We start from the raw sequence: 13,841 nt of genomic DNA on the forward strand, positions 1-13,841 counted from the left end.
AAATTGAAATCTATTAGCTAGAAGCTAACTAATTCAAGCAACTACTTTCTATGGCATGACCGTTTAGGGACACACAGGTCAAACTATGATGCACCGTATCCTCAACTCATCGCAAGTGCATCCCATTCTAAATAAGGGTCTTGTATATAATGACACACTATGCCATACTAGTTAAAAATATTCAATACAAGACCATCATATTCAAAGACTAGTACATAGACCACCACTTTTCTGCACAGAATGCAAGGAAAATTTGTGGACATATCCAACCACCATGAGGACCAGTTAAATATTAATGGTTTTGGTTGATGTATTGACAAAGTGATCACATGTTACACTATTGTCCACAAGAAAACGTTGCTTTTGCTAAACTCTCACCCAGATCATGAAATTGAGGGTTTACCACTCAGATTATCCCATAAAGTCTATAAGACTTGATAATACCAGAGAGTTTACATCGAAATCTTTCGGTGATTATTGCATATCCCTTGGGATTGATGCTAAACATATAGTTCGCTATGTTCACGCCCAAGATGGTCTCGCAAATAGAATCTTGGTAATGCGCACCAAGCTTTTAGTTTTTACGTGGGGCTATGCAATCTTGCTTGCAGCTATATTGGTCCCATTAAGGCCCACTGCTACCAACCTTACTTCGCGTTACAACTGGTGACTGGGTACGAACCTGATGTTTCGCACTTACACTCATGCAGTTCACGTGCCAATTGTGTCGTATGTGCCGTCACAACGTACAAAATTAGGTCCTCAACAAAGGATGGACATGTATGTCGATTATGAATCTCATCCATTATGTGCTCTTTAGAGCCCTTGATAGGCGATCTCTTTACCGCTAGATTTGTGGATTGTCACTTTGATGAGACAGTCTTCCTGCCGTTAGGGAGAGATAAGAACATGACTATTCCTGATGAATGGTGTGCATTAAGATGTAATGTCCCCACAATGTCTCATCTTGGTCCCCAAACCGCATGAAAATAGTGAAGTGCGGACAATTCTAGATCTATAGAGTATAAGAATACAATATGCTAGAAACTTTCTCTGATCTAGCAAAAGTGACGAGATCATATATACCTGCTGCAAATGTGCCTGCAAGGATAGAAGTCCATATAGGATGTGTAGTCCCAGATAGACAAGGTACGACCATGGTGGCTAACCAGTCATATGTCGCTGCCCAGAAGCGAGGTAGACCATTAGGTTCGAAGGATTCTTATCCCTAGAAGAGGGTAAACTTGGCACAAACAAATCCTCTTCACATCACAATTTCAAACCGATTCATCTCATGAGATAAATCTGGATTATGGGTACGTCCTAAAAGAGACCATGTTAAGGGACGCTCCAACATTTGAACCCATTCCCGAGAATAGAGAAATCTCGATAAATTTAGTGAGATTTGGAATCAAATTGAGATTATCATCGATGATATATTAGTATTTGCGGTGGCCACCGAAATTATAATAAGCGATGACCTCGAACATTGCTTTGTTGATCAATATTAACGAAGAGACGATTGGCAAAAAAAAAAAGGAAATAAGAAATCCAGGTCAAATTAGATGTCTTGACAAAGAGAGAGGTATTTTGGACCTGTTGTTCCTACATCTCCCCATGTTAAAACCTGTAGAATTTGATATTTGTAAGGAATCGTAATGAGAAAAACAAGATTGTGATACACAAGGCTCGTCTAGTGACGCAAGAATTTTCTCAACGCCCTGTGATTGATTATGAGGAGGCGTATTCACCTGTAAGGGACGTCAAAACGTTCCGCTAACTTTTCAGTTTGGTATTTTTCCGAAAAACTGAATATGCAGCTTATGAATGCGGTCGCAGCTTATCTCTATGGGTAGAGGTGGCAAACGGGCAGCTAAGCACGAGCACGGCACGGGCCCGGCACGCTTAAAAGCGGCCAGACAAGGCCCAAGCCCTTTAGTGGCCCGGCACGACCCAAACACGTTAGAATAACGGGCCGGGTTGGGCTTAGAAATATTAGCCCATTGGCCCAACCTGGTCCGAACACGACATATTTGGGCCAACCCGTTTCAAACACAAAATTTCATTTTGTTTTTAAAAATATTTAAAAACCACAATGATGAGATTTGAATATTAGACCCTCGTTACTTAAAATCTCATGACAATTCCACCAATTCCACCAATGCTATTTCTTTTATGTTGTCAAAATAGTGAAAAAAAAAAAACATTATATCCTTGTTTTGACATAAAGTATTTTTTCTAAATATTAAATATATGTTTATGAATAAAGACTAATCTCATAATAATACAACTATGGAATGAAGGAAAGAATAATATGATACTAAATCTTCATTATATTAATAAAGATTAATCTCACAATAATATACTAAAAGCAATATATTTTGAGTTTTTTTTTTCTTTCTTTCTTGTAGTGGAATATAAAAAATTATTAGAAAACTAATCTTAAAAAACTAAAATTGAGAAAAATATTGTAGAACTTAATTTATTTGAATTTTCTAAATAGTTAAATAAAATTATTTTTTATTTATTCAAATTAATATTTTAAAATCGTGTTTTATAGTGGATAGGCACGAGCACGGCCCGTTTATTGGCCAGGCACGAGCATGGCCCGACACGATATGGGCCGAACCGAGCTTAATGTTTAAGTAAATGGGCCGGCACGAGCCCAGCATGATAATAAATGGGCTGGCCCAAGCACGGCACGAAGCACGACTAGACCCGCTTAAAATGGGCCGGGCCGGCCCGTTTGCCACCTCTATCTATGGGGATCATAATGCAGAGATATACATGAAAGTTCCTAGCCTGAAGAACTTATGATACCCGATGCAAATAGTTTTAGATCACAGAACACGCTCTCCATTAGTTTTGAGGCGTTCACTTTATAGATTGAAAAAATCTAGACGGAGGTGGTATAACCGTCTAAGTGAATATTTGATCGGGATGAGATATGTGAATAATAAACTATGCCCATGCGTGTTTATTATGGAAACAAGTTTCGGGTTTGCAATTATGACAGTCTATGTCAAAGACATGAATTTGATTGATACTCCTAAAGAAATCAATGAAACCGCAAAGCACCTGAAGTCAGAATTTGAGATGAAAGGCCTTGGGAAACAAATTATTGTCTCGACCTGAAGCCCAAGGACAGTGCAGATGAAATTTTGGTCCATCAACCAAATTACATCTAGAAGATGTTAAGACACTTTAATGAGGATAAAACCAAGCACACCCATAGTCGTCCGAAGTCTAGAAATAACCGTATCATCCTGTAGATGATAACAAAGAGATATTGGTGCCAGAAGTCCCATATCTAAGTGCAATAGGCGCATTATTGTACTTGGATTAATGCCATGAACTTTTCTTATTGATTAGACATTCATTTTTGAAACTCAAGTTTGATTAAGAAATGTATATTTAGTTAAGATTTATAGAGTGATTAAATCATTGAAATGACTAAATTTTTTATTTGAAAGATAATTAATAATTTGTTTGCAAATTATATGAGTGAGGTTATTTGAGGAAGTTTAATGAGGTTTAGTGAGTAAATTTAGTATTTGAAAATTTGATAAGAGGGGTAAAAAGCATAGAGGTCAAGTGAGCAAATTTGGAGGTTCTAATAGAAAAACTCTTAGTAAATTTACAACTATGATTAATGAAGAAGAGATTGATTTTTTTTCTTCGTGTTTTAAATTTTTACTTTCAGTGTTCATAAAGAATATTGCAAAGATTTTGATGAAGTTAAAGGTAATAATTTTGTGAATTGAATAACGAATTAACGATTAGAAGGTGACAAAAAGACAAAAAAATAGTAATAAATTCAAATTTGGGTGGAGAAGATAAAGATTAATGTTATCCAATAAGAAATTAAGTAGTCTTTGTATTTAATTAATTACTTATATATTTATTTTTTCTTACATATTTGGATTTTAGAAAATTAGTGTACTTATTAGTCATTTTATATTTTGGTAATATAGTTTTTCAATAATTCAAATGTTTGTAGGGTTAACTAAAAAAATGGTAGGGTGACAATAGCCGCACCCTTTTTTTATTGACCCTATTTAATATATATATATTTTTAGAATTACGTTAATAACACTTACAAAAAATTTTAATAAAAAAATATTTATAAATATTAATATAATCAAAAGTAATTCAAATTTATGTAAGTAATTTTGGACAGCTCTATATATGATTCTGATTTCAAAAATTTTAAAGGGTTCTTAACCAAAAGCACCAAAATAAACGAAAATTATCCCACTTACCACAACAACAGATTTTTGTTCCCAGATACACAATTTAACGTCAAATGACTATTTTACCCTCAACTTAATTAAAGAATTACAGCCGCACCATTCTCCTCTCTCTCATCCCGATCTCTCTCTCTGTCTCTGTCTCTCCCTTACTGACCTTCGGCTCCGGCGACTTACCTTATCATTCGGCTCCGGCACTCGACCCAAGACATATGATCTCTCTCTCTCTCTCTCTCTCTCTCTCTCTCTCTCTCTCTCTCTCCACATCGACTCCAGACCAGTCTCTCTATCTTTAGATCGACCCCAGACCAGAAGTTGGCGGCGCCGATGATGTGGAGTTGTTGTTCAGGCTGAGCTGGAGACATTAGCTCCCTGGCAGGGACCTTCGCTTTTGGCCTATATTAGCATTTTTGCTCCGATTTGGTGCCCAGTCTCTCTATCTTCAGATCGGCCCCAAACTAGAAGTCGGTGGTGCCGGTGACGTGGAGGTGCTGTCCAGGCTGAGGCGGAGACGTTGGAACCCTGGCAGAGACCTTCACTCTTGGCTTGTGTTATCATTTCGAGGATCAGAGGGAGCAGCAAGCACGGCCGCCGGTGATATCTGACCAGATTTCTGGGTGTCCTTCGATTTGGTGCCCAGAGTATTTCTTTGGGTGCCCAAATCAGATTTGGGACAGAAGGAATGGGGAAAAAACAGTTTTGAATGTCTATTGGGGGGACAATAGACGTCTATTAGGGGCAATAGATGTTTTGAATTGATGTAATCTTTTTTTTTTTTTTTTTTCTATAATCAAAGTTTTATTTGTCTAAATTTAGGGAGACTAGTTCCTATTCTGGAGACTCAAAGTCCTATTGGAGGGCAATAGAAGTCTATTGAGGGGCAATAGACGTCTCTTACCCCTAATAAACGTCTATTATGGGGCAATAGACGTCTATTGAGGAGCAATAAGGTCTAGTGCCCCTCTATTGGGGAACAATATATGTTTATTGGGGGCAATAGACCTTTCCGGTGAGGTTTTCAAAAAAGTTCGTTGGGTGGTGGCCAGTGACCAAAATCCGGAGAAAGTTGGCCGGAATCCTGCGACCGGTGACGGGCCTCCGACAAAGTCCACTATTGTTTCTCTTTCTCTCTTTAAGTAACAAAGGTGAGGGTAAAATGATATTAAAAAAAAAATCTTAATGGGGTATTAGGGAATACCTCCTTAGAGTGTTTTGAGTAAGAGGAAATTAAAAAAACTTAATAGAGTAAGTGAGAAAAAAATATATAGAAATGGGGTAAATGGACAAAAACCCAATTTTAAATAAAATAAGGAATTCTTTTTTTAAATAAAAAATAAAGAGAGAGAGATGTTGGAGTTTGACCTACCCAATGCCCAACTCATGGCTCCAACTGTAAGTCCACAAGTCTTTACCTCAGTGCTACTTTGCTCTACTCTACTGTGCACATCCATGTTTTTCTCATTGTGGAATGTAGACCAATAATTGAACTCCAATTCCTGTTACTCATCTCCTTTCGGTTTTTTCTTGTAACTTGATCATTGTTCCCCTGAAGAAAGCCAGGGGCAGGGAAACCATGGAAGAAGGGCTACTAAGTCTATCAGGGTCAAAGTCCAATAATAATGAAGCTTCAGGTGGTTACAGTGACGTCATAAAACCAACTGGGTCCTCCTCATCGGCCACCTTTGTTGTGGTTCTGAGCACATTGGTCGCACTATGTGGTTCCTTAGGCTCAGTGGCGAAGCCAGAATTTCTTATCAAGTGGGGCACAAAATTAGAATGTAAATATATACCAAAATATTAATAAAAAATAGTAAAGTCAAATAAAATTAAGGTATTATTAATATTTTTCTCAAAATTATAGATTTTATTAATGAACTTTATAACTTTTGATATTAGATAATTTTTCATTAGGGAGATATAATTTATTTTTAATTTTTAAAACTATAAGGAAAAATATATTATTGTTCTAGAAAAGAAAGAAATAAATTGAAAAAAGCAACTTTCCCAACATCTATGATTCGAACCTGAGGAAATTCGTGCATATCTTGTCACTACACCAAGTTGGCTGATACTGTGGTTGCTATACTCTAGGCTATTTAAACAAGTTTCTATGTACAGAAATTGAAAAAATGGAGCACGGGACCCATTGGGTCCCCATGTGGGTCTGCCCCTGCTTGGGCTATGGCTGTGCTGTAAGTCACTCTTATTGACACTGTGAAGTAAACATCTTTCTCATTTGGGACAAATGTTTACCCTATTTGCTAAATCAATGCCAACTCTTAAGATGGAAAGAAAACAGTGAAATATCAAATGTTTAAGAAAGATGGAAGATGCACCAAGTGTGAATACATGATATACTGATTTGTTGCATCAAATTGTTACCGATTGTATGCTCCTCCAACATAAAATTAGAAGATAAAATTGTGTATTTTTAGATTGTTTAACCAAGATGGGTCTTCCAAAACGAGCTGAGCCGGGTCTTACATTGTTTAACCAAAAAAAAGAAAAAATTGTAATTTTTTTTTTCAAAACGTGGCTCAATATTTGTATGAGTGGGTAACCCCTAAGACTCTTTTTATTTTTATTTTTATTGATCCTATTTAATATATATGTATTTTTAGAATTACGTTAATAGCCTAGGGGTCATATACCTCTAACCCAAAGTTAAGCGTCATCTTTTAAGCTCTTCGGTGAGAGTGTCTTCATAGAGATAAAATCTTTTTGTGTGATTGTATCTGACGGAAAATCTGCCATGTCCAAATGATGTCAACAATAAGCGGGCGGCATTAATGTCATGTCATCTTGAAGGTTGGATCCATCGGATAATGTAAAGTAATTCAAATTTCTGTAAGTAATTTTGGACAACTCTATATCTATACTATTATTAAGATAAGAGAGCTTGCTCTCCATAACTGAATTTTTTTTACTAATTTACCTTTTATATATTAAAAAAATTTGAATCTGTTGTAGAGAAACTGAATTTGAGAGGAATTTTCTGTGTGTTCTCATTGATAATAGGGGCCTCTTTATATAGAGGATTACAATGCATAGAATCTCAATCATACAAGGAAAGTAATTCTACATTGATTAGGATTCTAGATCCTTCTAATTAAATCCTATTACCACTAGGTCAAGTAACCTAGAGTTTGGGCTAAACACAAATTATGTTTTCCTTCAACACTCCCCCTTGTGTTGCCCAAACGCGGTGCTTCTCTCGTTGCCTCGTTAAAAACCTTGCCGAGTAACAAAAACCCAGTGGGACAAAAATAACCTCGGTCGAAGGGGAAAAAGAGCACAACACACCTTTCAAGATTCGAGACGAACATGTAGACATCTCCCCCTGATGTCTGCGCCTCCCCTTGATGACTACGATCATGGGAGTTCAGATAAATTCTGCAAGCCAATTCTTGCCACATGTTTCTCGAACGTGGTATTGGGCAATGACTTAGTAAACAAGTCTGCCTCACTGTCCTCAGATCGAACCTAGTTCACTTTGATCTCGAGGAGTGTATGTTGTTGCTGATTATGCTTGGTGTTGTCGCTTTTGATGTAGCCTTACCTCATTTGTTCAAAACAAGTAGCATTATCCTAAATGCTCGTAGGCTCATCTGTGGTAGACTTCAAACCACAATTGTTCGAACATGCATAATTATGGATCCAATCCATATACATTCACGAACCACTTTGTGAAGAGCAATGATCTCTGCACTGTTCGAAGATATAGCGACTAGGGTCTATTATGTAGACTTCCAAGATGTCACGGTCTTTTCCCATGGTGAACACTTAACCAGATTGGGAATGACCATTGTGTGGGTCAGAGAGATACCCAACATCAGCAAAACCTTCCAAAACACTTGTCGTTTTGGGATGGGGATAGAGAACGCAGGCCAGCGTTGGCGGCGTATCTGGTGTGTGATGGGTCCGAATCTATCATCTCTTTGTAGGGATAGAACAAGCCCATATCAATCGTACATCTCAAATATCGAAAGATATCTTTTACACCAATCAAATGGCGTCGCGTTGGCGCAGAGCTATATCTAGCTAACAAGTTCACAACATATGAGATGTCCGGTCTTGTGCATTGAGTTAGGTACAATAATACGCCTATTGTACTTAATTAGGGCATTTCTTCCCCTAGCCCATCTTCGTCATCATCCTTCGAACGAAGAGGATCCTTTTCAGGATCAAGACTACGGATGATCATGGGGGTGCTTGAAGTCTTGACCTTGTCAAAATGCCTAAACATCTATCGACACGATGCTCAAGTTCCAAACCGAGACATAATCGTGTTCCCCAAAATCCTTCATCTCAAAACTCGGATTTCAAGTGTTCAGCGGTTTCCCTTAACTCTTTAAGGGCTTCTAATGAAGATCATGTCCAACATGAACCACGATGGAATCCGAAACTTGTTATAGAAACGCGTGGGCATATCCCTTCCCAATCAAGTAGTCACTTTAGTGAGCGTTTCAACCTTATTGTAAACGCGCTCCGTGGTCTAGAGCCACTTGACTTGGGTAAATGAAGTTCACCATGAACCTTCATGTATATTCCGTATCTAGATCCCTATAGAGATACTGAGTGACCACATTTGTAAGCTGCATGTTCAGTTTATTCGGAAACTACCAAATTGACAGGGTAGTGGAGTGCAATGACATCCATTACGAGAGAATATGTCTCATCGTAGTCGATTCCAGGGCGTTTTGTGAGAAGCCTTGCGCCATAAGGCGAGATTACCATCTCTTTTTCTCATCACGCTTTCTAACGAAGACCCATTAGTCAACAGGTTTTATGTTAGGAGGTGTTGGTATCTCTAGCTCGAAAACCTTCCTCTTCGTTAGAGAATCCATCTTAACCTGGATCGCATCTTTCCATTTAGGCCAAAAACTCTCTACATTGGTATTCATTCATCAACGGAGTATGGTTCGATATCATCTGACTTAAAAACTCATGCGCAACAAAATACGCAACTACATCATCAATTCTGATGGAGTTTCTATCCCACGTCTCATGTACACTAGTGTAAGTTTCATAGAGCTCTATATTCTCAGGAATAGGGTTTGACGTTGAGGCGTCCCCCAACGATAACCATAACCCGGAAGATACTCATGAGACGGATTTTGAGTCTTGATGATTAAAGGATTGGAATGTGCCAAAGTATCCTTCGAACCCACGGGCCTCCCACGCATCCTAGCTGGGGCCATGGCCTGTAACGCCAGAGTGCCACTCTCTTTGGCATTGGCGCCATGCTTACCTCCGTGTAGGGTGGCGCTACGTCCTCTCGTAGGGACGTTCTTCCTTGCAGGCATGTTTGCAGCATATTTGTGTGATCTCGTCACTTTAATAGGGATCAAGATGAGACATAGTGGGCACAGACCACGACAATTCCTGTCGTTCCTGTTGAACATTCGTGTTCTTATCTCCCCCTAACGACGGGAAGACTGTCTCATCAAAGTGACATCCGCAAATCTAGCGGTAAGGAGATCGCCTAGCAAGGACATTTAAGTGGCGGACGATTGTTGGAAGCGCAAATCCAACGTAGTTGCCCATTCGTCTATAAGGACCCATCATAGAGCGTTGTGGCGGCGCAATTGGCACATAAATGGCTCACTCAAATGTGCGTAAGTACAAAATATGTGTACCCAGTCACTAGCTGTAACGCATAGGTACATTGAGTGGCGGTAGGTCGCAGACGAATTAGCATGGCTGCATGCGATATTGCATCACCTCAAGCGGATGTAAGAAGATTGGTGCGCATTACCAATGTTCGGACTACCATCGTAGTTGTTTCCGCGAGACCAATTGGGTGTGTACATGGGAATGTGATGTCCAACATCAAACCCATTACAATATCCATCGAAAGTCTTTCGATGTAAACTCTCCAGCATAGTCAAATCTAATTGACTGAATAGGATGAGTTGGGGAGTGAGCCCATTGTCATATGATATGTGCTAGGAGTGTAGCGTAAGCAGCATTTATAGGTGGACAATGGCACGACACGTGACCGGCATGTTTGCGTGTCAACCAACATCATAAAATATTTAAGCGTCCGCAGATTGGTTGAATCAATCCACAAGATCCCTACGGATTCTTTGTAAGAACAGAATGAGTATTGTCATATCCTTTGCATAGGACGGTCTCAGTCCTAATTTCCCTAAGGAACGGGCTTAGTAAAACGAGCGAGAGGCCTTAGAAGCAACCAATGAGGATTTTGGTTAGGCCTAAGCGTCTGTAGCGCTATTAGAAGCAAAATTTATGACTACATCTCCCATCATGGCGTGGGAGCCATGGAAATTAGCATGTATGGCGTCATGGCCACAAGGAGGGACAACCATGGCGTTATGCCCATGGTTGGCGCCTTTTATGGCGTCATCTTGCTTCATTTTGCTCAAAAGAAATGATGTCCATGTGAAGTCTTTTGTAGACGGATCATCATATCATGACTAGGATGATCTGTCCTATCATGACAAAGCCAATATGTGTCTAAATCCAAGAGATCTTCTCTCATAACTTTATTGGATTTAATAGCTCGAATAGTGACATAGAGTCCACTAGAGAGACACATAAACTTCTCTAAGATGCGTCTTTGTTCGCAATCATTAGAGGTAATGCAAAGGAACTCATTTCCATTCTCTACATGCATTATCGCATGGAATTCGTTGGCTATTCATAGGGTACGATTTGCCCTAAGAGAGTAGAGAGTTTCTGTGACAACTGTAATCAAGGTGCCATTTGGCAAGTGGAACTTGGGCTATTCCATGTCCTTGAATTAATATTGATGGCCCAGCCATCGTAGTCACAAAGTAATATGCTCAGAATCAAAATTGAGTCATAATGAAAAGAACTCGAAATTTTATTCATAAGCCAACGGAGTACATCATTGTTTCTTTGATCAAAGAAAATCTGATCTAATAAAAGTAATATGGTAATCGCCTACATCTCTTGAAAATAAAGACTTAAACAGAATTGGCGATCTATTGATCCCAGCCAGATTTGTAGTCTTCAACCCTTCACTCTAGATCATCTTCTTGATCTTCTTGTTCCACATAGTGAGCTTCTCTTGCTTCACAATATGCTTTGTAGGCGGTGACCAGTTCTTCACGAGCTCTACAAATGTGTGCCCAATGCTCAGACACTCCACATCGAGAACATACATCTCTTTGCTCGAACTCCATTGATTGAGGCGCTTTGAAAGCGTCATTTAGATGGCTCTTAGTGTTGGTGGCGCCACCAACATGGCCAGAGGCATTGCCTCCCTCTCTTTTTCCACGTTTACCTCTTCGGTTCCGTGTTCGCCTATTTTGGCAGTTACCTTCCCAAGTAGAGCAATTATATGGATCAGAATGTCCAGAAGTATACCTAAGATTAGGGTTTTGCTCTTGGCGCCCTCTCTTAGAGGTGCGACTATAATTGGATTCCGGAATATGCTCTGTTTCCACGGATCTCGAATTATAGTTCTTCACAAGGATATTGTCATGCTTTTCAGCGACATTCATAGCTCCAATGAGCTCATGAAACCTTGTGATCCGTCTTACATTTACATCGATTCGATAGTTCTTAGCAACCATCAATGCAGAGATGGGGAAGGTAGAGAGAGTCTTCTCAATCAACATCGCATCTGTGATCTCTTTACCACAGAATTCCATTAAGGATTTAATGCGAAGTGCTTCCGAGTTATAGTCAAGAACTGACTTGAAATCACATAAGCGGAGGCTATGCCATCTCACTTCTAGGTCAAGAAGGAGTCACAGACGTTGCCAAATCTTTCTTCGAGTGAGACCCACAGCCTTCTGGGGTCTTCTTCATTCATATACTCGTACTGGAGCGAATCATCCATATGACGAGTCATTAGGATGATGGCTTTCGCCTTATTTGCCTCTAAGGCTGTTCTATTTGCTTCCAAAGCTTGAGCTTGCTCAACAGTTAGCACGTCCTGGCTAGGCTCGAGAATCATATCCAGGATTCTATCAGCCGTGAGATGCTGGCGGATATCACGAACCCACCTGTGATATCCAGAGCCAATTGTTCCCAATGGAGCAAAGTCCAATTTGTTCAGGTTACTCATCCTGAAAGAGAACAAGAAATTAGGGTTAGTTTCGGAGCGAAATAGGCTACCACGAAAACATATGAAATTTCTGAGCGTAATCGCTTCCAAGAAATTAGGAATTTCCGAGCGTAGTCGCTTCCAAGAAATTTGATTCCAAGAGATATTGGATTAGATCGAAACAATGATGTGTTTGTGGTCGATCATAACTTCTCAACAAACTCTAAGTTTGGAGGACTCTACAAGCTCTAAGCTTAGAGTGAGCACGAACCCCCACAGTTCGGCTTTTGGTCTCCCCTATGTAGAGAAAGGGGGGTAGGAGAAGAGATTTTGCAAGTTCCCGAGAAGAGAAGAAGAAATTAAAAAATTTCACAAAAACGGGAACTTTTAGAAAAATTACCTTAAAAATTGGTCGGAAAAGTCGTCGCCGGAAGTTACTGTAGCTGACCGGAAAGTGGCTGGAAAGTTGCCGGAAAAGTGTTGACCGTCGTTGATCGACGTTGACTGATCGTTGACCGATGTGCTGACGTGGCAGATCAGTTTGGCGGCTTGGCGGCTAGGGCTTGGCTTGACGGCTTGGCTTGATGGCTTGGCTTGGCTGCTTGGGGCCTACTGCAAGTGGGCTCAACTTTTGGGCTGCAGCAAGTGGACTTGGGCTGCAGCAAGTGGACTTGGGCTGTGGCTTCCTCCTTTTTTTTTTTTTTTTTCTCTTTTCTGCCGGTTCAGGTCATGAAGATTCCGGTGGCCGGTTCGGATATTTTCCGGCTGGTTCTGGGGGCGGGGCCGCCGGTTCTGGACTCCTGGAGTTGAGATCTTCAAGGTGGGCGGCGGTGGTTTCTGAGATTTGAAGGCTACGAATTTAGGATTTCAGGGTTAGGGCTCGTGCTGATAACGTGTTGTAGATAAACTGAATTTGAGAGGAATTTTCTGTGTGTTCTCATTGATAATAGGGGCCTCTTTATATAGAGGATTACAATGCATAGAATCTCAATCATACAAGGAAAGTAATTCTACATTGATTAGGATTCTAGATCATTCTAATTAAATCCTATTACCACTAGGTCAAGTAACCTAGAGTTTGGGCTAAACACAAATTAGGTTTTCCTTTAACAGAATCATAAATAATCAAAAGAGATAATAAAGTCAATTTACAAAATCTTATATAATTAAGCCAATTCTTGAGGAAATTGTTAAATTTTTGAAGTACTATATATGCCCTCACATAATATAAATATTAATAAATAAATTATTTTTATATGAGAATAAGATAGTTAATAGTCTATATTGTATTTGAAAAAATTACAAATACCTCCCATGAAAATAGAATAAGCTTCCCCAAAATCAGGGACAGAAATTGCTATAACTTTTTTAATTTAAAAAACAATTAAAAATAAAACTCAATTCGCACATGTTAAGGGGCTAGTAAAAATAAAAACAATATTAAAATAAAAGTAGCGGAAACGTGGTGGGTTTCTACTTTCTAGAAGGAAACTCCCCACTACTTTTAACTACTTCCCCACACACCTTCAAGAAAAAAAAAAAAAAAAAAC

This window comes from Rosa chinensis, chromosome 3 (assembly GCF_002994745.2).
Source record: "Rosa chinensis cultivar Old Blush chromosome 3, RchiOBHm-V2, whole genome shotgun sequence".
NCBI classification, from domain to species: Eukaryota; Viridiplantae; Streptophyta; class Magnoliopsida; order Rosales; family Rosaceae; genus Rosa; species Rosa chinensis.